The following is a 23,927-nucleotide window of genomic DNA, read 5'->3' as shown; positions in this document are numbered from 1 at the left end:
ATCTAGGCTAGCCTTAGTCACTTGCGTGACCAATAGAATGCTGTGGAAGTGACATTCTGGGATTTCCAAGTCCAGGTTTTAAAAAGCTTAGCAACTTCTCTGTGGGTTTCCTAAGAGCGTTTATCCAGGGGAAGCAGCCAGCATGCACAGACTCTTGCCTCTCTGAGACCACGAAGCTGTGAGGAACGTCACCTTGGCCACTTGGGAGGAGACAGGCACCTGGCCGCCCCCACCCCTCCTAGGCGAGGTGCAGACCTCTGAGTGAAGAACAGTTGTGGACGCACAGCAGCCATGCGACTGCAACTGCGCCAGAGACGGAAGCGAGCGCGGCCCAGCTGGGCCCTGTCCACCCACAGAACTTCTAGAGGTCATAGTGCATTTCTGTTTTAATCTACTCAGTTGTGGAGGCGCTTTGTTATGGAATAACAGGTAATTTATTCAAGCCACCTGAATAAATGGGGGGCCCTGGCCCCCTGACTGTGGGTACCCACAGGGCCCTGAGCTTCTCCTGTGAAGCATTCATCGTGAATTATGAGTTATTTCTCTACTTGTATTGGCAGAAATGTAGGCCAGTCAACCACGACTCTTCTCCACTTCTGCAGGGTAGTGTCATTGTTAGGAAGTGGTCTCCCAGCCAGACAACATTTCCCGGCTCCCTTTGCAACTTGGTAGGTCAGGTGACTGACTTCTGACCGGCGGTTTATGGATAAAAGTGACGTACACCACAGTCACTGGTCTATAAGAAGGTCCCGGGGGGCCTTCCTCCACCGGTCTGTTCGGCGTGACTGTTGGAGCCATCCTCTGAAGACGAAAGTGCTTCCATCTGCCTGGGTTCTGAGACGAACGCCCTCCCTCCCCTGATGCTCTTTGTGCAGGAGAGAAATAAGCTTTTCCTTTAAGCCACTGGGATTGGAGAAAGGGCGGCTCTTGTGCGTGGTGGTCCTGCCGCGTGTCACCTCAACACACGCTGTGTTCATTGTGTGTTCTTGCCATGGAGACTGCAGACACCACCAGGGCAGAGTCACTGTCTGTCCTGCTCATCATTGCACCCTCAGCCCTAACCCAAGGCCTGGCATGCGGTGGACATTTGAGGAGTGCCAGTGAGGGAATGAGTGCGTGGGTGGTTTATTTTTCTGCTAATTATCTGACTCACACTTTACCCTCAGGCTAAACTTTGATGACTTGGCTCTCAGACTCAGCAGGTGGGTGTTATGGACAGCATGCAGATTCATATGTTGAAACCCTACCACACCTGTGTTGGTATTAGGATATGGGGCCTTTGGGAGGTGATTAGGATTAGATGAGGTCATGAGGGTGGAAATCTTCCCTGGTGGCTCAGATGGTAAAAAAATCTGCCTGCAACGCAGCATAGCCAGGTTTAATCCCTGGGTCAGGAAGGTCCCCTGGAGGAGGAAATGGCTACCCACTCCCGTCTCTTTGCCTTGGACAGAGGAGCCTGGCGGGCTACAGTCCATGGGGTGGCCAAGAGTCAGACACGACTGAGTGACCATCGGTCATTGTTCTATGAGGGTGGAGTTTCCGTGAACGGGATTATTTCCCTTGTAAGAGTTATGGGAGAACTTACTTCCGCTCTCTGCTCTCGGTCAGTTGAGGGTACAAGAGTCAGCATTCAGCAAGCCAGGACAGGGTGCTCACAGAACCCAACCAGGCTGGCACCCAGTCTCAGACCTCCAGCCTCCAGAGCTGTGAGGAATAAAGCTCTATTGTTTCTAACCCCCCCAGTCTCTGGCTTTTTGTTAGAGAAGCCTGAATAGAATAGGCTAGTGATTACCCTGAAATGTAAAAATCCCTTCCCTCCCAGAGCCTCCCTGGGGAGGCTTGGAGCTGGGGAGTCTCGTTTCCAATGCCTCCCTTTGCTTTGGCCTTATTTTAATGTCTGATGTTTTTTAGGCCTTTTTTTTTTTTTCTTTCTTTAGGTAGAAGAAGGTTAGGCGGGTGGCAGCTTCATTCTAGTCAGAAGCTAAAAGGCTCGTTGAGTTTTCTGATATCCTTTGAATGGGCCCCTTCTCCGCAGACAGTTCCTCACAGCTGTTAGGACTTCAAATTCCTCATGCATTGAGGGGGGCAGAGAAAAGATATGAAAGGCTTTTCGGCTGACACAAAAGAGGGGGAAAAAGAGGAATAAAAACGACAATGTGGTTAATACATAAAACGGTGAAATTCCTGGCACTCGCTGTATCATTAATCTGTCTAAAGTGGCTTTGATCTCTTCTGCTTTAATTAACTTGTAATTATAACATGATGATTTTTACAGTGGGCAGAATCTGGGAGCTGGGCCCTGAAAGCGCCTTCAGCCTCCGAGTAACATCATAAAGCAGGGTCTGCAGCATCTGCCTTTCAGAGACGTGCTTCCCACATCTGTGCTCGCACATGTGCATGCTCATACACCCACACGCGCGCACACACACACACACACACACCGGGCCTCCTCACACTGCACACTCTCATGAGATGGTAGCGGTGTGCTCGTATGAGGCCACAATAAAGCTGCTTTGGTTGATGACATGTTGGCCAAAGTGACAAAGAATGTCGAGTCTCACCCTCTGGCCCCAGGGGCAGCGGGAGACACAGGCAGGGTGGTCACCCCAGCGGAGGTCAGCCTAGATCAGCCGACACCCGGCGGACCTGTAAGTGCATGAGTATAATAGATAATTACCACTGTGAGTCCCTGAGTTTTGCAGCTGAGGAAGCCAGAGTATAGGAAGTGAGGAAGCCAACTGGTATATTGGTGGGACTGGGGTTCCAACTCAGGCCTGTAGGTACACCCGTGTGTGAGGCCAGTGTGCATTCCTCAGTGCCCTGCGGTCCCAGAGCTGAGGCCCTCAGTGTTCTCAGACCAGGGGCAGGGGGAGGCACAGGACTGAGCACCAGAGCCCTGATCCCTCACCCCTGCATCAGAGACAGCTGTTCCACACCCATCACTCTTATGCTGGCCTGCTCAGTAAAATGTCACTGAAAGAATGGGTTCTGTCACTTAAACAGTGTTTGAAAACCGTGTGTCTACTCCAGCTTCCTCATATTACAAAAGAAGAAACAGAGGCTCAGAGAGGAACGGTGGCCTGGCCAAGACCACAGCTGGTTAGGGATGGAGCCGAGACGTGCAGTTCAAGTTCTCCAGGCCCCTTGATCAGAAATTCACATCACAGGAGACGTCCTGAGTCTTTGAGACAGAAGGACTGGGTAGGGATAATGATGAGGTTGCAAAAAGAGGCTCTGAGAAGGGATGCCCTGGGTGATGCTCGCCTCTGCCTCCTGCTGCGCTGGCTGGCTCTCATCTCCTCCCCATTAGGGCTCCCAGAGGAGGCTGCCTGGCCGCTGCCTCCCACGGCTGGACTCAGAGCCTGGAGGAGGGCTTTTGTGGCTCTGGCTCCATTTATCCAACTCAAGACCAACCCTTGAGTGTCCCTTGGCTGCAAGGGGATCAAACCAGTCCATCCTAAAGGAAATGAGTCCTGAATGTTCATTGGAAGGACTGATGCTGAAGCTGACACTCATTACTTAGGCCACCTGATGTGAAGAGCTGACTCACTGGGAAAGACCCTGATGCTGGGAAAGATTGAAGCCAGGAGAGAAGGGAGCAACAGAGGATGAGTTGGTTGGATGGCGTCACTGACTCAATGGACATGAGTCTGAGTAAGCTCCAGGAGATGGTGAAGGACAGGGAAGCCTGCAGGGGAGCTGCAGTCCATGGGGTCACAGGGAGTCGGACACGACTGAGCAACTGAACAAGAAACCCAGCTTTGGCTTCCCAGGTGGTGAAGTGGTGAAGACCCATCTGCCCATGAGGAGATGAGAGATGGGGGAGGATCCCTGGGTCAGGAAGATCCCTCGGAGGAGGGGATGGCAACCCACTCTAGTATTCTTGCCTGGAGACTCCGATAGACAGAGGCGCCTGGTGGGCTGCAGTTCATAGCACTGCAAAGAGTTAAACATGATTGAGGCGACTTAGCATGCAGGCATCCAAGTCTTAGAAACAAATGTTGGGAGACTCACCCTTCCTCATACTCTGCCCTTGGGATCATGCATCTTCCCTGCCACATCCTTCCACCCCTGATATCAAGGGAAGAGCTCATGGCACCTCCTTCCTGGACACTGATTGGCTCAGAATGAGCATGTGAGGTGGTCAGACAGGAGATTAGTGGAGGTTTCTCTGAACTCCAAGTAAGCTGAACTCAATGGCAAGAGAGACAAGGAGATAGTCTTTCTGAGAAGGAGGTCAACATGAGAGAAATAAAGTGAGTGAAATGAGAGGAACCCAGCTTTGTAGACACAGTCTGAGCCCCTGGATCAAGCTGTGCCTGAAGTCCACCTTGTCCTAGATTTAGGAGTTGGTTGAGCTAATAAAGTCCTCTGGCCTAGGCCAGCTTGGGCTGGGTCTTCCATCATGGGGCCTCATGCTGCTTAGATCTCTGGCAAACAAATGTGTATTTCTCCAGAAAAGACTAAAATTAAATGAGACTAATCCAAATAGAGATGAAAAATGAGTAACTTCTTACTAGGGCTTCCCTGGTGGCTCAGAGAGCAGAGACTCTGCCTGCAGTGTGGGAGACCTGGGTTTAATCTCTGGATTGGGAAGATGCCCTGCAGAGGGCTGGGAAATGGCAACCCACTCCAGTATTCCTGTCTGGAGAGTTACATGGCAGAGGAGCCTGGCGGGTGACAGTCCACGGGGTTGCACAGAGGCAGACACGATTGAATGACTAGTATATTCACTTTCAGCCTCTTACTAGGGGCACATTTGGTCTCATGTTTCAAACAGGTGGATTCCATGCTGAGAAGAGCCTCCTGGCTGTATTTTTCACCCCACGCTCACCCACACTGATTTCTTTGACACATTTTGCTCATAGAGCTCTGGGCTCTGAGGATTCCAGTCCAAGTTCTGCTGCTGAAACGCTGTGTGATCTGGAGTCACTCACGCTGTGTGATCTGGAGTCACTCACGCTGTCTGGAGTTCAGTCTTCTTACCTCTAATTTGTTCTGGTTGCCTCGAAAGCGGTCTCAGGGCCCTCCCAGCTCCCAGACTCATCATCTCCAAGCCCACTGTCTTCCGTCTTACCTCCCGGCTCTGCAGGTAGTTCTCTGCTTGGAGCATCTTTTCGCCCCCACTGGCTCCAAACACCTTTCAAAATTCAACACAGCTCGCTCCCCCTGGGAGGCCTTCTGACTTTGTTCCAGGCCTCTTGGATGTGGATGTCCCACCTCTGGGCTCCTGCGGCTCCTTTGGTTGCAGTTGAGCTGGAGGGAGTTTCCTCTGTGTGATGGTAGCCGGACCAGTCAGAGATACAGCTGGAGACCAGACCTCTTACTCTGTGCTGCTCTATGTAGTACATGCTTTACGCTGAGAAGACAGGCTGCCATTTAGAGAAGAAGCTCTCAGTGTAGCAGAGTCTTGGGCCAGAGGTGGCGTGACCCCTGACCAAGTGCACAGGTCACAGGTGCCCCCTTTGCCCAGCACCGCCTCCCCCGCCCAGTCTGTCCTCTGCGTGCGTTCCCAGCTTCACTCCTTTGTCCTTCCTCCTGCTGGCCCTCCTTTCCCTATGTCATTCCCCATACTCACACACATGCAGGACCAAGGCAAGCCGTTTTCTCTGAGACCTCCTGGGGGAGCCCCAGCTTATGCAGGCCAGGCTCCCTGGTGTTGCAGCCTTGGGACTCTAGCCCATTGTGTTTCTCTTTAATGATTTCAGAGAGGCGGTGGTATTTTTCCAACCTGCCTGTGAAGACCCCAGAGGCAGCACTTTCATTTTCATCTCTGGCTCCCTAGCAGCTGGCTCAGGGCTTGGCACAGGGCTGGTCCCTGACTCACTGGTGGATGACACGTGGTTGGGCTCCCAGTGTGATCAGTGCAGGGCCGGGAACACATACCTCCTGGCGATGCCGTGTGGACTGTGCGCGGATGTGTCTGGTGATTACTAGAAGCTGGATGGATCGGCTGAACTCACGGTGAGTGACTGGTAAGTACCAGACCACACCAAGTGTCTTGTGGGCAGCATCCCGTTTAATCTTCCCAACAACTGGATATGCAGGGAGTTGTTCATTCGTTCATCCAGCCAGCAGATCCTTCCTGAATGCCTTCTGTGAGTCGGGCACTGTCCGAGGCATTGGGACAGCAGGGCCCATATTTCCATCTGACAGTCAGAAACAGCATGAATAGACCTGCCCAGGGCCACCCGCCTGCTCGATGTCTCCAGACTGCAGACCCAGACCTGTTTGCCTCCAAGAGCTGAGCTCAGAACTGTTGAGCAAATTGCTTCCGCTGAGCTGGCTCGCCTGAGGTCTCTTTGCTCCAAAGCTCCCCAGTTTCTTACCTTTCCCCATGCCCTACCGTTCACCCACTCACTCTCGTGATCTGTCTTATTAGTTCAATCACTCATTCACTCAGTCATGCGTGTACTCATTCATTCAGGCTCTTCACAAGTTCCTGGCATGCCTAGATCCCATGCTGGGCATTGGGCACAGCAGGGAACAGTTCAGCCAACAACAAGCCTGGAAGCTGAGTGGGGATTTCCAGGGGCAGGCTCCTGGCTGCATTGTGGGAGGAAGAGGGAGATGGGTCTGTCCCTGGTAGGCCTGGCCCAGCCAGGCGTTTCTCCAGGTGTGGTTAGGTGTGGCGGGCCCAAGGTGAGAGGGCAGAAGGTGAGAGGTCAGCGGCACAGACACGCAGTGTTGGGAGCCCTGGAGGCCCAGAAGCAAACTGTGAGCAAATGTCAGTATTTTTGGACAGGAAATAAGCACTATGCAAATGAAATGCAAAAAGATGCAAATCATGGCCATTCAATTTCAGTCCAAAGCTACTTTGGGTAATAAGTCTATAGCAGGGCTGGTGATGGGGGAGAGGGTGCATCAGCTGGGCCAGCACGCCTCTCCCCCGCCCCCCCAACTCTCAGTCACGCCCGTGATGGGAGGGCAGAGTTCTGCTGGAGCAGTTAGGCTGGGATAGCAATGTGTATTCTGGGGCAGCTGTTAAAATGGGGCTTCATCACAGGGCTTGGCAGTGTGGGGTGCGAGAGAAGGCAAGAGCAGTCCTGACTGGGGTGAGGCTGGGAAGGCTTCTGGGGGGAGGTAAGGTTTGAGAGGAAGCTGTGAATTTGAGCATCTCCCACTGAGTTTGGAGCGGGCACAGCGTGGGCAAAGGCGTGAGTGTGGGAGCAGAGTGAGTGGCCCTGGGCGGGTGGGGTGTCTGGGAACTAGGGTTCCCAGGGAACGGGGGCGGGGCGAGAAGAGGACCGGAGTCTGTAGGAGTTGGGTCTAGAACCGGAGTAGAAAGCCCAGAAGCCTCCAGGGGCCAGTATTAATGAGAGGAACCGGCTGTTGTTTGCATTTAAAGTACATGGAAACATCCGTCACTTTCACAAAGAAACATGCTCTCTTTATTTGCCGTGAATCGTGAGGCCCTCAAGGTCTATCTTTTGTTTGCCATCTTTTGACAGCAGCTCGTGTGGAGGAATTTCTCTACAATACGGAAGCTAGGAGCATGAGCTGGATGATGACTGGTGCTCAGGCTCAGCGCTGGGAAACCAGAGTCAGAGGTGAGGACTGTTGTCAGAGTGGGCGCCTTGCACATGTCCTTGTCTAACGGGGCAGCTGCTTCTGAGGCCCAGATGGTCAGTCGGTGCCACGCAGCAAGGCAAGGTCCAGCATCTTCCGATTTCTCAAAAGACAGATTTCTGCAAGAGGCCTTCCAATGTTTACATGTTGGCTCAGAGTCCTTTTTTGGTAAACACACTGTAAGCAAAAAGAATAGATGTAAGAACAAATAGAAGAAAGGGAAGAACTGAAAGCTTGAGACCATGCGTCATCAGCCAGGCTTCCATGGTGGAGGAGGGAGTAAGGAAGGAGGGGCAGCTGGAGGAGGGGAGCTGCGACTACTGCAGTGACAGCCCCCTGGCGCTCCAGGCCCGGGCGCCCACCGCTCTAGTGATGCTTCAGAACAGACAGCTGTAGAACCTCAGGGTACACGGTTGGTTGGAAACACGTATGTTTGCTCGTGAGTCTCTGGATCGTCTTGGTTCTGCTAAGATGAGTGTGCCTGGGCACCGCACACGCAACTGCCTGGTCAATTTCAGTTCGGCTAGGCAGCTTTGCTGACCTTGGCTGGACCCTCATGTGTCTGGGCCTGGCTGGGGCAGCTGAGTTGATTGGACTGTGCTCGTCTTCCCTCAGGCCAGCCCAGCAATATTTTTTATCAAAGGTAGGAAAGCAGGGGAGAGACCCCAAAGGAGTAGAACGTCTTATGCATAGGCTGGAAACTGATACATAAGCATTCCTGCCACTGTTTGTCAAACAGGTCTTTTGGCCAAGTCCAGGTTCAAGTGTGGTGGGGGAGGGGAGACCTAGGTTCCTCCTGGCAGTGGGTAGAGCTGCACAGTCACCCTGCAAAGGGTGCGGGTACGAGAATGGTGGAGGACGGGGGCAGTTGCAATTAACTTATAAGCGCAGAGCTTTGGGTAAGTCACGTGCCCTGTCTGGACCTGCGCTGTCATCTCTAAAGGAGGAGGGGGGCTGGATGATCCTTCCGGCTCAGTTACCCTGAGCATGCACCTCATCTCAGGCCTCCAGGGCCCAGCTAGATTCCGGTAAGAGTGAGTACAGGGTCTTACCTCTGTCTCTCCTTCACGGGGCCCACGAATTGCCTGACCCCAAATCCCAGGCATCTTTCATCAGGGATCAATAGCTCTTTCCTCCCCTAATGGGCTCCCTGATGGCTGGTGGCTGCAGCAGAGCCATGGGGAGAGACGCATTAGCCCCCCTTGACCCCCGAAGGGAGTTCATCTTTAATGGATGGAGGGACGTGGCCGATCTGGGCTCTCCATTGTTGAGATATTAATGAGGCTTTTATGGATCGCACTTCACTGAGGAGGGTGACACAAAGCAGAGGGCTGTCTTGCAGACCTGGTTCCCGTGCGCTGGGGCCTGTAGCATTCATCTCACCCAGCCATCCAGCCATCCGTCCATCCGGGCATCCAGCCATCCGTCCATCCAGGCATCCATCCATCCTTCCATCCATCCATCCATCCGTCCATCCATCCGTCCATCCGTCCATCTGTCCATCCATCCAGCCTTCCAGCCATCCAGGCATCCATCCATCCTTCCATCCATCCATCCATCCGTCCATCCATCCATCCGTCCATCCAGGCATCCATCCATCCATCCATCCATCCATCCATCCGTCCATCCGTCCATCTGTCCATCCATCCAGCCGTCCATCCATCCAGCCATCCAGCCATCCATCCATCCGGGCATCCAGCCATCCGGGCATCCAGCCACCCGTCCGTCCATCCATCCAGCCATCCGTCCATCCAGGCATCCATCCATCCTTCCATCCATCCATCCATCCTTCCATCCGTCCATCCATCCAACCATTTTCTTAAGACCTCACATGTGCCAGGGTAGGTAGAGACAATATAAAGATGAATAAAACACAGCCCCAGCTTTCACCAGTGAAGGGCCCATAAGAGAGCAGTCAGTGGATCACTCTGGGTGTTGGGGGAAGCTAAGCATGGAGAAAAGAGCCCAGCAGAGGTCAACTCTGGCCCAGGCCTAGGAGAGAGTCGAATCTAGGCTGACCACAAGGAAAAAGATGTGGCTGGCTCTCTGCAGGCTCCCACCGTCTGATGGAGGGTCTAAAACGACTTTCCAGTGTCTAGAGGATGAAGCTTCCCCAGTGGCTCAGTTGGTAAAGAACCCACCTGCAATGCAGGAGACCCTAGTTTGGTCCCTGGGTCAGGAAGATCCCTTGGAGAAGGGGAAGGCTACCCACTCCAGTATTCTGGCTTGGAGAATTCCATGGACTGTATAATCCATGGGGCCACAAAGAGTCAGACACCACGGAGTGACTTTCACTTTCAAAGGATAAAGGGTAATCCCAAGCCTGAGTATGAAGATCAGAGCCCTGACCTTCATGGGCTTACATTTAAGAAGCAGACCCAAGGGAGTCTAAATGGGAGAACACCGTGGTGATGGGTGTCTCTATGCAGGACCCACGTAGCTGAATCCACATCCTCTGTCCTGTGAGCTGGGCCCCAGGAATGGTCACACCGTCCTTCCCCTGGAACTCTTGATCACATACAAACAAGGAGCCTGAGCTGTCTTGCTTCGTGGCCATTCTGGGAAGGATTGCTGAGCAGCCAATGGGGTGAGTTCACCCACAGCAACACTCCAGAGGGCTTTTCCCTGAGACTAAACTGGTCCAATCTGGAATATCCAGGCAAGAGTTCGGGTAGAGGCGATTTTGGTAGTTGGGCTCCGTCTACCATCCAACTCTCCTTGCCAGAGTGAGAGGAGGTGGGGCTTGGACGGACCAGATGAAGGAGAGACCCTCCTCCTTAACAGGACAGCCCACCCCAGACTCCCAGGGAGCGCTTAACCTAGTGCAGCCACGGAAGGACGCGTCAGTGCTCACAATTAGGCGTCCGATTTTGTAAAGTCTCGTAAAGCCCCAGGATGACGACTCTAGGACTTAGGTTAGTTCCATGTAATGAGACTTCAAACTCAGACCAGTGAAACGTTCTATCATTAGAGAAAGCTGGTGCCCAGCCCCTGCCAAGAAGGGAAGGGAAGGGGTTTTGAGACATTGCCTCCAACTTGACAATGGCAGCTCCCTGACCTGGAGAGACAGAACTGCCCAAGAAGAGGCGGGAAGGCGATGGCCTTTCCCCTCTGCAGTCAGGACCGGGAGACACCAGGCAAATAGAAAATTTCACACCCAACGCGAGTTCCTTCGTTATATAAACCAGTATCGATTCATCACTTACTGCCTCTCCAGTTCCAAAGATGGATTGTGTAGATATGTAAAATAAGTGTAACAAATAAAGGAAATACATTTAATATGTACAAGAATTGGCCAATTTTGCAATATTTCACCTCAATTTTATATGCTGTCAAATACACTTGAGATACATGTGCGCTAAGCACGACAAGTATACAGAAACTAAGTTCTATTATTTTGCCGTAATGGGCCAGGGGAACAGCTCTGAAATAATATTCCTCTGCCTGCAATAAAGGCTTTTCTCTGAAGCTGTCTTAATGCTGTGAACACAACCTGGAGCCCTCTCAAGGCTTCTTCCTTTGAATTACTGCTCGTCTCCATGGCCTTCCGCCCTGATGCGTTCGGTGACCATCTGCTAGGTGGATGGGGGTCCGGCCCATGCTGCAGTGGGGTGAAGGGAGCATGGACCCCCAGCCCAGGGTGGTAAGTATGGAGAGGGGGCTGAGCATGGAACACACACCCAGCACCTGGTGTCTGGAGTGGGACTTCCCAGCAGCAGGAAGCAGGGCTTCCCTGATGGCTTAGATGGGAATGCAGGAGACCCGGGTTCGATCCTTGGGTTGGGAAGATCCCCTGGAAAAGGAAATGGCAATCCCCTCCAGTATTCTTGCCTGGAGAATCCCATGGACAGAGGGGCCTGGAGGGCTACTGTCTGTGGATTTGCAGAGTCGGACACGACTGGGCGACTTACCCTCCACCTGGGGTCCGTGTGGCAGCCACAGCACACCCAGCACCCGCTTCCTGGAGACGTACCTCGTCTATCATCGTCTCAGCTTGGGTAACAGTCCTCAGGGCAGCTGAAGACACACTCAGTTCGAGAGTTGGGCCGAAAGTGACTGTGCAGCACGGCAGCCGTAGGCCGGCGAGGAGTCCAATGGCCTCCGGGAATCAGACTCAGAGCAAGTAGACTCGGAGCTGCAGTCTGCCTTTCTTTGGCTTGTGCTTCTGGAAGATCACAGAGCCTCTGAGACTCACTTTCTCGACTGCAAAAGTGGAGTAAAAATTTCAGTCTTGATGACAGTCTCCATCACATCGCACAAGGGGATGCCATTCACGTCGTACTCGAGGCGGGTGGTACTCGCTGAAGTTGCAGGGTACACGACCTGTGCAGCTTTCCATGGCAGCTCTGTGTGGCTCAAAGGCCCTGGCGCATGGTAGGTATGCTCGGCCCTAGGCACAACCAGTTGTAGACTGTTGGATTTGGCCCAGAGCAGGCTGTTTTGATTAAAGGAGAGGACACTGGACTCAGACAGCCTAGACTCAAATTTCGATTCTGCACTTTCTAGCTCAGCTATCTTGGGAACGTTGCTTAAGCTCTGCCTCAGTTTCCTTAACAGGGCTGCCTGCAGAGGTTGCTGTGAGGATAAAGTCTGATAATTCAGGTCTGAGACTTTCTTGGCCAATGTCTGGCAAATGACAGATGTTCAAAATGCTAGTTTCCACAGGGCGACTGGATGGACAGAATGAGAGCATGGCCACCGTGAGGCAGAGAGCAGTTAGAAGCAGCACAGCAGATGTGCCCATAGCAATGCGGACGGATTGCAAAACCCAGGGCTGGGACGGCGGTCCCGTTTAAGTACCTGAAAATGTGCGCATATGAAACAGCAATATGCAGTTTACAAAGACATGCAGACAGAAGGAGGCACATAAAACGCATCAGGAAGCGTGTCTGCAGGAGGGAGGTGGACGGGGAATGTGAGAGGGACTATGCAGAGAGAGACGGGCTGTGATCAAACCACAGTTTGCTATTGTAAGTTTCTGGACTGCATCCTTCCAGAGCCAACAAGTAAAGGATTATCTCGGACTAAGTCCAATAGCATTTCAGCGCTGGGAGGGATCCCAGACACCCTTCAGCTTACTCGCCTCCCGGACAATGGGAGGGGAGAGAGAAATAGTCGTCTGGGCAACACAGCCTGCGGAGCATGTGGCCGTGGAGAAGGGTGCCTTCTTTAATAAGAGGAATGTTGGAAGGTCCCCTCTAAGTTTGCTTTGCAGAGCAGTACCCTCCACAGCGCTGGACAGATGGAGTCATGGCTGCTACACGTGATGCTTCACCCGGTGACTCTGGGGAGAATTAGAAAAGCAGAATGGATTCCTGTAGTTGGGCCAGTGCAGCTGTAGGGAGGAGGTGTGAGAGACCGAGAGGTCAACAGGAAGAGGAACTCTGACCCGGAAATGATGGCAAGACCCTGCTCCCCTAGGAGAGCTCAGAAAACTTGGGGGGAGCCCCCGGCTTGCCACAGGATGTCAGATCAGGGACGTGACTTGAGCCAATGTTTCAGCTTTAAAGGCCAGAGATCCTTGTCTTATGCTAGGTCACGAGAAGAGGCTAGAAGCAGAACCAACCAATTGGCCCCTGGGTGGGATTTCCTCAGCATTTTGAGGGGATGTTATTAGTGGGGAGCAGAGCTAAAAATGCAGGACTGGGCTGGGGGTAAGGTGCAAGGTGTCAGACATAGAGACATTACAGTATTTTGGTTGAAAATGGACCAATGAATTCATTGGATAGATGTTATATGCAACATGTGTGACCTAAAATTTGGTATAATTTTTAACTTTTCAGCTGGTCAGTTTGGGGACATGTTACTGAGAGCCGTTCTTTTCCCGGCTGGTTCCCTGTCTGTCCACCTGCTCCTCTCTCTTCTGTCTCTGCTCCTGCCCCCCTGGGTGTTCTCTCCTTCCTTCCCCCCCTCCCCCCTGTAAAGATGCTGCCCAGTGGCCCAGCCTTGACCTCAGTCCTTCCGGGTGCTCCCTAAGTAGGAAAGAAAGTCATCTTTCTCAGACTTCCTGTGCCTCACTGTCCACTAGGCGCAGGCCTCCCCAGGGGACGGGGGTCCTTCAAGCTACCAAAGAGAGAGGCAGGGTGCCCGCACCCCAGGAGGGAAGGACTAGGCACCTGGAGGCCTGGACGCACAAGTACAGTCTTGCATTTGGGTAGAGCGGAGGCAAGAACGCGCGCAGGAACACACACACGTGGGCACACGCAAAGGCACGCCTTGGGAGCACCGTGTGCACTCGTGAGCACGGCCCCGCACACTCGCCTCAAAGTACAGATGCACACCCAGATGTGCAGGCACGCAGAGACCCCCGCCAACATGCACAGATGTTCGCACCTGCATGTAAGCATTCACGTGGAAGAAACGGACGCCCCTGCACAGCCAGGCACAGACACACACAGACACACACACACACACACACACACACACACACAACACACGGGTGAACCCGGAAGTGGAGGAGGAAACCCAGGCCAGACCCGCCTCACACAGATGCACAGCCCAGCAGGCCTGGCTCAGAAAGGACCACACAGGGCCCGGCAGGTGCACAGCCTCCTGCCCCTGCCCCTCCGTACCGCCCCTCCTTCCCTCCTGGAATGCGGGCATGGGGCAGGTCTGCAGGGTGTCGGGGCTGCAAAAAGCCAAAGACCCAGGATGGGACACTCATGGAAGCCATACTAGCTCATGTGTCCCTCCTGGGAGCGGGTCTGTAGTGCCTCAGAGTGACTGCAAGAGAAGGACTGCTCACTCCCCCAGCTCACGCCAGAGGAATCCATGGAGATGACGTCTCCGCCTGAGATGGGGATGGGAAACACCGCTCTACTCTCTGCCCCAACACACAGCCCAGCCTAGGTTCCCACGAGAGGCCAAGCTTCAGAGAAAGGCCTGCAGGTTTCCAAGGGGCTGGGCAGACTCGCCTCCTTTCAACAGGAGCCTGTGAGTGTCTTCTCTTCTCGGTGAGGCTGTAGGGGGCGGGTAGGATGAATCCCTGGGAGCTAGAGAGGGAGCCAGTGCCCGAGCATCAGCGTCTCTGCTCGCCTTCCTTGCCTCTCTGTCTCTCGCAGATGCCTCCCTGCTTCCCCGCTTGCCTCTTTGGGGACATTCTTTGCACATTGCTCAGAAAGATTCTGGTAACATAAAAGCCCAGTCATGTTACTTTGCATAGAACCTTCCAGCAGCTTCCGTTTCATCAGCCGTAAGTTAGGGGCGAGCACGGCTTCCAGGGCGCCCTGCATCGTCGGGCCCCGCGTCACTGCCCCTCTCCAGTTCTGCCCACCTCGCTCTCTCCCCTCCAGCCACGCCGGTCCCCTTGCTGCGGCTCAAACACAGCCGGTCTGATCCTGCCTCGGAGCCAGCTGATCCCTCCCCTGGAAATGTTTCTGCTCCCTGAATATCTGCCTGACTCACTTAAATGTCACCTTCTCTGCGAAGCCTTCCTTCCTTGGACATCTGATCTAAATTTGCATCCTGCCACGGTGTCTGTGGCCTTGCTCTGTGTCATTTTTCTCTGGAGCACTTACCACCATCTGACATACCGCACATCCCATGGATCTTTTCTGTCTGCTTTCTGTCTCTTCGGAAGCTCGATGAGTGCAGGGATTTGACTTGTTCTGTTTAATGCCTCCAACAGTACCTGATGCAAGGTGGGCACTCAGTTTGTCTGCTGGCTCGGTGAACATCCTGTGAGGCAGGCATCTCACTCCCATTGCACAGATGAGGAAACTGAGGGCACTAAAGTGCAGTGATCCGTCCAAACTCACAAGGCCAGTAAGTGTAGGACTTGAGTCTGAACTCAGGCTGATCTGGCTCATAAGTTCAGTTCAGTTCAGTCGCTCAGTCGTGTCCGACTCTTTGTGACCCCATGAACGCAGCATTCCAGGCCTCCCTGTCCATCACCAACTCCCGGAGTTCACTCAGACTCACGTCCATTGAGTTGGTGATGCCACCCAGCCATCTCGTCCTCCGTCGTCCCCTTCTCCTCCCACCTTCAACCTTCCCCAGCAGGCTCATAAGTTAGAAGCTGTATTTACCCTGCTTGGCTGTCAATTGCAGTCATGCCACAAATAACCAGGTACCATGCACCTCGTATAAGCATCAACCTACGGCTGTCGAACTTTGGTACACAGATCCCTGGACTCCACGTGATTCTAATTAAGTGCGTGCTTTGTGGAGCACACTTTGAGAAACACAACTCTATACTATTTCTCCAAGATACCCAAAGACCCATGAGATCACTTGGCTGTCATGTTCCAGAAATTATTTTTTCTGCACTTCCTTCTTAAAACCTAATGCGTCTACGTGGTCTTGGTGGCAACTTTTTTTTTTTAAGGACCTGGATATCTAGGGTCAGGGCAAAATAAAAATAACCTTTCCTGAACTCCTATTACATTTGTTTTAGGAACATCACGTGTGTTTTTTAAAAAACTTTTGAAGTGTAGTTGATTTACAATGTTGTGTTACTTTCTAGTGTATACCAAAGAGAGTCAGTCACACACACACACACACACACACACACACACACAGACACACACACACACAGACACACACACACACAGACACACACAGACACAGACACACAGACACACACAGACACAGACACACACAGACACAACACACAGACACAGACACACACACACACACTCTTTTTCTTATTCTTTTCCATCCAGGTTTATTGCAAGACACCGAGTGTCGCTCCCTGCGCTCTGCAGCAGGACCCTGCTGTCGGTCTATTTCGTGTGCTGTGGTTCGTATCCGCTAACCTCTAGCTCCTAATTTGTCCGTCCCCCGCTCCCTTCCCCCTTTGGTAACGGCAAGTCTGCTTTCTGTGTCTCAGAACGTTGCACGTGCCGAGGAGGCAGACAAGCGGAGCAGCTTTGCGCGTGGGCTCTGGACTCAGACTGCCGGGTGAGACTTGGCTCTGTTACCTTGGCTAGCTGTGCAAAGCTGGGTGACGTTTCCCTTCTCTGCGCTTCCATCCCCACCTCTGTGGAATGCTGATTTTGCCGCAGATGACCATCTCCAGTATGAACTTCCTTCTTTCTCATCTAGTACTAGAACTGGGGAGTTTTGGCAAGGCACGTGGTCACCAGATGGAACTACATTTCCCATAGTGCTGTGCTGCTGGATGTGTCCTCAGGAGTATGTTCTGACCAATAAGTTTCAAGAGGAAGTTATGGGATCAGCTTCCCAGTCATGCTCTTAAAAGAAGAAGGGGTATCTCACCCTTCCTCTCTGCCCCGCTGCCTGCTGGTAAGAATGCCGACCATGTGGACAAGAACAGAGCAACACATTTGAAGGAGGCCTTGATTCCGACATTGTGAAGCTAGCTTAGCAGTCTTGGGTTGACTGTTACCCAGGAAAGAAACTTCCGTCTTGTTTAAAGCACTGTTTCTTTGACTTCTCTTATAGCAGCTTTTAGTATCTTAACTAAAACCGAGTTTGGCAGCAGTGTTGTGCTTCCATAACAGTGTAAACCATGACGCTTTGGCTTAGTTGTCAAGGAGCAGGTGGTGAAGATGGACGGATCTCAGGAGAGGAGGGTGGCGGCCCTCGTCGTGACAAACGTCCCATGTTGCTGGCGGCTCTTTGAAAGCAGGTCAAGTGAGAGCAGTCTCTTGTAACTCAGAGTATGGTGTGTACTGGCTGATTCTTTCGTGTTCCGCAGATCCTATGAGGAAGTGATCTCAGGCTACGTATAAAACAAGATTTGGAGGACGAAGCCCTCATGGGCAGAAGAGGAGACTGAAGCCCCAACCTTTTCTATGCAACACAAGCCAGAATACGGCGGGAAAGGTCAGATGGGAGTGTTGCCCTCTTGGGACTTCCCGGGGGGCCAGTGGTTAAGACTCTGCGCTTCCGCTGCAGGGGGCACAGGTTCAATCCCTGGTTGGGGAACGAAGACCCTGCCTGCCACGCGGCGTGGCCAGAAAAACAGAAACACCAGAACAAAACAGGAAATCTGTGTTGCCTCCTCACCCAAACCTGCTGTCCCAGGCGGCTCCTCTGGGTTGGGACCAGGAGCCAGGACATGCAAGATGAGCTTTCATCTGATTTCATTTTTAGACATTTTATTGAAGTATAGTTGATTTACTGCTGCTGCTGCTAAGTTGCTTCAGTCACGTCCGACTCTGTGCGACCCCATAGACGGCAGCCCACCAGGCTCCCCCGTCCCTGGGATTCTCCAGGCAAGAACACTGGAGTGGATTGCCATTGCCTTCTCCCATAGTTGATTTACAATGCTGCGTTAATTTCTGCTGTACAGCCAAGTGACCAGTTCTACATATATATATTCTTTTTACTATTTTTTCCATTGTGGTTTATCACAGGATACTGAATAGAGTCCCCTGTGCTGTGCAGTAAGACCCTATTGCTTTTCCATTCTGTACAGAATAGCTTGCCCCTGAGAACCACAGAGTCCCAGTCATCCCCTCTCCAGCCCCCGCCTCTGTGAGAAGCCCGTCCCTCCTCTACGTCTGTGAGTGTTTTGTCTCACAGAACTGTTCCTTTGTCTCGTGTTTTAGATTTCACATGTAACCGATATCTTACAGAATCTGAAAAGACGAGTCTTTACACTTGGAAGAAACCTTGGTTATGGTTACTTGCACATGGTGTTGACTGGAAGCAAGCAGAAGGCAATCCTACCCAAATTTTGAGGGAATTATCTTGCCAAAGAGACTGCAGTTTTCTCGGAGACCAGCTGATCTCTCCATGCAGGAGCCTGCTTTATCATGGGCCCAGGCACCTCTGGCCCAGCCCTGTGCTTCTCGGAAATGCACCTTTCTGCCCTGGCCTGCTGAGCTGGGCCCTGGAGCTCACCTGGTTAGCCTCCCGATAGTCCTGTGTGTGCGGAGTGGAGGACGGGAGGGGGCGGTGCTCGGCCGAAGACCCCCAGCCCCAGAGGGGATGGAGTTGGGCGCAGTCCTCCCATCTCAGGGCTCCCCGTCACGTGCGCACAACCTCTGGGGCCAGCATGACGGAAAGAAGGGACGTTTGTGAAAGAGTGCGCAGAGGTGAGGGCTCACAACCCCGATGCTGGCCCCTGATTCCCACTCAGTCTGCCTCCTTCCAGGGGGACAGGGAAGGTTCTGACAAGACAAGGGGGAAAGCAACTTTGGGTGTGAGCAGCACACGACCGGAGTGCATTCTGATCAGGCCAGTGACCACCTGTGTGACCGTGAACATGCCCATTACTTCTGGGGGTGGCAGTCTCCTTATCTGTCACAGTGACACCTACCGCCTGGGGTGGCTGCGAAGCAAGATGAGGAGATAATATAAACTTTCCCATCATGCTGGCATGCATCAGCGTCGATTCTTGTCTTAGGCTGATCCATGCGAACTGCTCCATCTTAGTGGTTTTATGCAATTGTTTATTTCTTATTTGTGTTGCAATCTCCTGGCACCCGAGTTGCCCTGCCCCGTCTTCCAGCCACTCTGTCTGTGGTCTCCAAGCAGCGAAGAGAGACATGGAGGATATTTCTAAGGGCCAGGCTGCAAGTAACAGACATCACTTCTGCCCAGTTCCATCGCTGGAAGTTGTCAACGGCACAGCCACACCGCAGGAGGAGAGCTGGGCAACGACCCTCACCTTGTGCCCGAGGGAGGGAGTGCCCTCTCGGCTAGGATACTGGCCGGGTCCTTGGTCTACTGTGTGATTCTCTCTACATGGTTCAGCCTCTCCAGCCCTCCGCATCCCCACTGTAGATGGAGCTGAGAGCACCAGGCTTATTATTATGGAGTTGACATAAGGACTTTCCAAGTGCCGAAGGCAGGGAGGATGTTTGGTGAATGATATTTTTCCTTCTTTTTTTCACCCAACAGTCCTCCTCCTCTGCCACCTCCTTCTTGCCTCCCTTCTTAGCGCGTCTGTCCTGCTCTCTCCTTGCTTTGCCTGCAGTGAGCTCCTGGGCTGCAGGCCCTGGACCCGCCTGTTTTAAAGCAGAGGGTGCAAGTTACCAGAGCAAACCTGGAGGGCGGAGGTGGGGATGCGGAGAGGGTGGCTGGAGCCACACACCTGCTCCCCGACATAAATCTTGGGAGAAACCATTAGCGGACCTTGCAGCTCAGAGACAAATCACAAGGCAGGGGATCAATGTTATTTTTTCCGCATGCTGAATTCATAACCGTTTACGGTGAAATCGATGCAAATCTTCGTGAATAAACTGATGGCAGGTGCACGTTAGAGTATTAAGGTGGTGAGCGGGGAAGAGCAGCTGCAGCCAGTGGGCGGTGGAGGTGGGGTCCCAGGAGGGAGCCGCCTGGGGCTCGGTCCGCCTGCAGGGGCAGTGAGCACCCCAGGAGGGGAGGGGCCCACGGTGGCACAGGCGATGACACTTTCTGGAGGACTCACTCTGAGCTTCATGCTTGGCGTTCTGACTGGATCCTCGATTCTGCTCTCAGAGCTTGATGCTGGCAAGGTGCCCATTTCACAGCCTGGGAAGCTGAGGCCCAGAGAAGTCGAGCAATGTGCCCGCCGTGGCTAATAACTAGCCGTGCCTGATTCAAACCCACGTCCTCTCCTCCCCATTCCAGAGGCTCAGAGTTACTCTGTCCTGTGCTGTCCTCCTCCGCACCTCTGGGCATGCACACCCTGTCTGGAATGCCTTGCCTCTCTTTCCTCCACTCGAGAAAGAAACTTCCCTTTCGCCTCCACCACACTTGCCCGCAGTGTTGCTTTGACGGCTTGTGGCATCTGTGATGTCTTCAGCGGGCATCATCATGCCCTCCCAGTGGGCTTTTGTGTGGGCTCTTGGGTGAACCCTGTTATATTGTCTAGGGACGATGTCCCATCTTACTATCTCTTCCTCAATCCACCCACCTGAACACCAGCACTGACCTTCATCCTTCCACCTGTACAGTCATCCGCCCAACCACCCATTTGTCTTCCCATAAACCACACCTGCTTGTATCCTTCCCCAAAGTGAAAGTGAAGTCGCTCAGTTGTGTTCGACTCTTTGCAACCCCATGGACACCAGGCTCCTCCATCCATGGGATTTTCTAGGCAAGAGTACTGGAGAGCATTGCCATTTCCTTCTCCAGGGAACTTCCTGACCCAGGGATCGAACCCAGGTCTCCCACATTGTAGACAGACACTGTATCGTCTGAGCCACCAGGGAAGTCAAGAGGCTTCCTTATTTCCCCGAGACCTTCAGTTCAGTTCAGTCGCTCAGTCGTGTCCGACTCTTTGCGACCCCATGAACCGCAGCACGCCAGGCCTCCCTGTCCATCACCAAGTCTCGGAGTCCACCCAAACCCATGTCCATCAAATTGGTGATGCCATCCAACCATCTCATCCTCTGTCGTCCCCTTCTCCTCCTGCCCTCAATCTTTCCCAGCATCAGGGTCTTTTCCAGTGAGTCAGCTCTCCACGTCAGGTGGCCAAAGTATTGGAGTTTCATCTTCAGCATCAGTCCTTCCAATGAACACCCAGGACTGATCTCCTTTAGGATGGACTGGTTGGATCTCCTTGCAGTCCAAGGGCCTCTCAACAGTCTTCTCCAACACCACAGTTCAAAAGCATCAATTCTTCGGCACTCAGCCTTCTTCACAGTCCAATTCTCACATCCATACATGACCACAGGAAAAACCATAGCCTTGACTAGACGGACCTTTGTTGGCAAAGTAATGTCTCTGCTTTTTAATATGCTGTCTAGGTTGGTCATAACTTTCCTTCCAAGGAGCAATGGGCACCATCATGATGAAGCTCATCACTGCCCACTCCTGACCAGTGCGGACATGAAGTAAGGAACCTGCCATGCTGGCTGGGGCTCCAGTGAGGGGGAGTCATGAGGGCAAAATTGAAGGGGTTCCCAAAATCTCAGTAATTAAGGAAAAGATATTTTAATGTTATATGTATTTTAAACTATATGTCATATGTATTTTAAACTTTTACCAAAGTCAAAGTTTCTTTGGTAACTTTGCCTCTCTGGTTTATCCAACCATGCATGAATTCATCCATCTGTCCGTCTGCCTAACTAGCATCTGTCCATCCATCCCTTCCCCCATCCATCCATCTGTCCTTCCATCTGTCTGTCCTTTCTTCTTTCCATGCCTCCATCCATCCATTTCCATGTAGTTTCTAGGACTTGCAAAATTATTGGATTTTATGCTGTCAGACGCTTCAAAATGGACGAACCTTGAGGATGTTATGCTGAGTGAAACCAGACTGTCACAAGAGGACAAATGCTGTACAATTACACGTGTGCGAAGCACTTAGAGCAATCAGATTCATAGAGGCAGGAAGTAGAATCGTGACTGCCAAGAGAGGGGGAGTTAAGACTGGGGAGCTTAGTGCTCAACGGGTATGCAGTTTCAGATTTGCAAGATGAAAAAAGCTCCAGAGGGGGACGGTGGGGATGGCTGCACGACAACGCCAGGGTGTGAACGCCGCTGAACTGTACACTTAGAAGTGGCTAAGAGGGTACATTTGATGTGTTTTTCTTACTACCATTAAAAATAAGTGAATTAATACAGAAAATCATCTGATTTCCCGAGCAAGCCTGTACAGAGTGCCACCCCTCACCCACCTGTTCAATCCAAGCTACCATTGGTCAGGCTGGGCCTGCAGTCTGGCCCCCACGCGTCCCCAGCTGGCTCCTCCGGTCCGCCTCTTGCTCTCTGGACCCCCAGCTCCCCAGGTGCTCATGGTGTGTGCAGTCATCATGGCTGTGCTTATCATCGCGCCTAACGCTGTGAGCATGCTCTGTGTGGGTCTGTCCCAGGTCCTCTGCATGAACTGTTGCATGCCCATAGGGGCAGCTAGGTACTGTCACTGCACCTGTTCTGACGGCGAGGAAACGGAGGCCAGGGGAAGTCAGGTAGCCTGTCCATGCTGCCCCGGAGACTGAGCTGCAGCACAGGACTCGGGCCAGCACGCTTGCCACCTCATCTGCCCCCAGCGTCCGTGGTTTGCCCACAGACCACACCCGCTTGGGTCCTTCCCCAGGGAGCAGGCTTCCTTGTTTCCCCGAGACCTTGTGGGCACCATAACGATGAAGCTCATCACTGCCCACTCCTGACCAGTGCGGACATGAAGTAAGGAATATGCAGTGCTGGCTGGGGCTCCAGTGAGGGGGGGCCATGAGGGCAAAATTGAAGGGGGTTCCCCAAATCTCAGTGATCAAGGTAAAGACATTTTAATCTTATATGTATTTTAAACTATTAAAATTTAATGCAAAAAACCCATGTTGGTGTTGTTCAGTCGTTCAGTCGTGTCTGACTCTTTGTGACCCCATGGACTGCAGCATGCCAGGCTTCCCTGTCCTTCACCCTCTCCTGGAATTTACTCAAACTCATGTCCACTGGGTCAGTGATGCCATGCAACCATCTCATCCTCTGTCATCCCCTTCTTCTCCTGGCCTCAATCTTTCCCAGTATCAGGGTCTTTTCCAATGAGTCAACTCTTCGCATGAGGTGGTCAAAGTATGGGAGCTTCAACTTCAGCATCAGTCCTTCCAATGAACACCCAGGACTGATCTCCTTTAGGATGGACTGGTTGGATCTCCTTGCAGTCCAAGGGACTCTCAAGAGTCTTCTCCAACACCACAGTTCAAAAGCATCAATTCTTCGGCGCTCACCCTTTTTTATGGTCCAACTTTCACATCTGTATTTGACTGCTGGAAAAACCATAGCCTTGACTAGATGGACAAAGCTTTGCTTGGATTTGCCAGCATGGATTTGTTGGCAAAAAATCCATGGTGAACAGAATATCAAAATTTGAAGTATAGACAAGATCTGATCCTACACCATCCTGCCTCACCTTCCTTTCTTTAATCCCAGTTCTGCTTTAACTTTACCTGTGGGGTTTGTTGAAGTGGGGCCATCCTCTGGCATGTTTGGGAGTGTCACTGATCCCACTGTGTAAGTAGCCATTCTTCTCTGCACTGACACATTTGGCATAGACGGTGTACTCTGGGGCAGGAGAGCACAGACCTGGAGTCTGTCTTGACCTCCACAGCTGTGTGGCCCTTGGCAAGTTGCCTAACCTCCCTGTGCCTCAGTTTCCTCTCCCATCAAGGGTGCCTCTAAGAGAACCAACATTGTGGTGCAGCCTTGAGAATTAAACTAAATAATGCATGCACAGCACCCAGCACTTGGCTAACTAAAAAGGGCAAGCTCTGGGAAAAAACGATTCAAGTGATGCTTCCATCCAGGGAAAGAAAAGCAAGCGTAGCGTGAGTTTATGTTAGTGGCATCACAAGCCATCGGCTTTTGTGTTTCCCTTTCTTGTTTTCCCATTGACATTTCTCAACCACCCCTGGCACAAGGGAGTTGGCACTGAAAGCGAGTACAGAGAAGAACAGGAGAGGGGCTGGAAGGACCAGGGCGGGCGGCGAAGCGGCTCACAGCTCATCGGAGCAAGGCAG

This window comes from Bos taurus, chromosome 2 (genome assembly GCF_002263795.3).
Source record: "Bos taurus isolate L1 Dominette 01449 registration number 42190680 breed Hereford chromosome 2, ARS-UCD2.0, whole genome shotgun sequence".
NCBI classification, from domain to species: Eukaryota; Metazoa; Chordata; class Mammalia; order Artiodactyla; family Bovidae; genus Bos; species Bos taurus.
The sequence above is the reverse complement of the archived record's forward strand: the minus strand, read 5'-3'. Positions refer to the sequence as shown.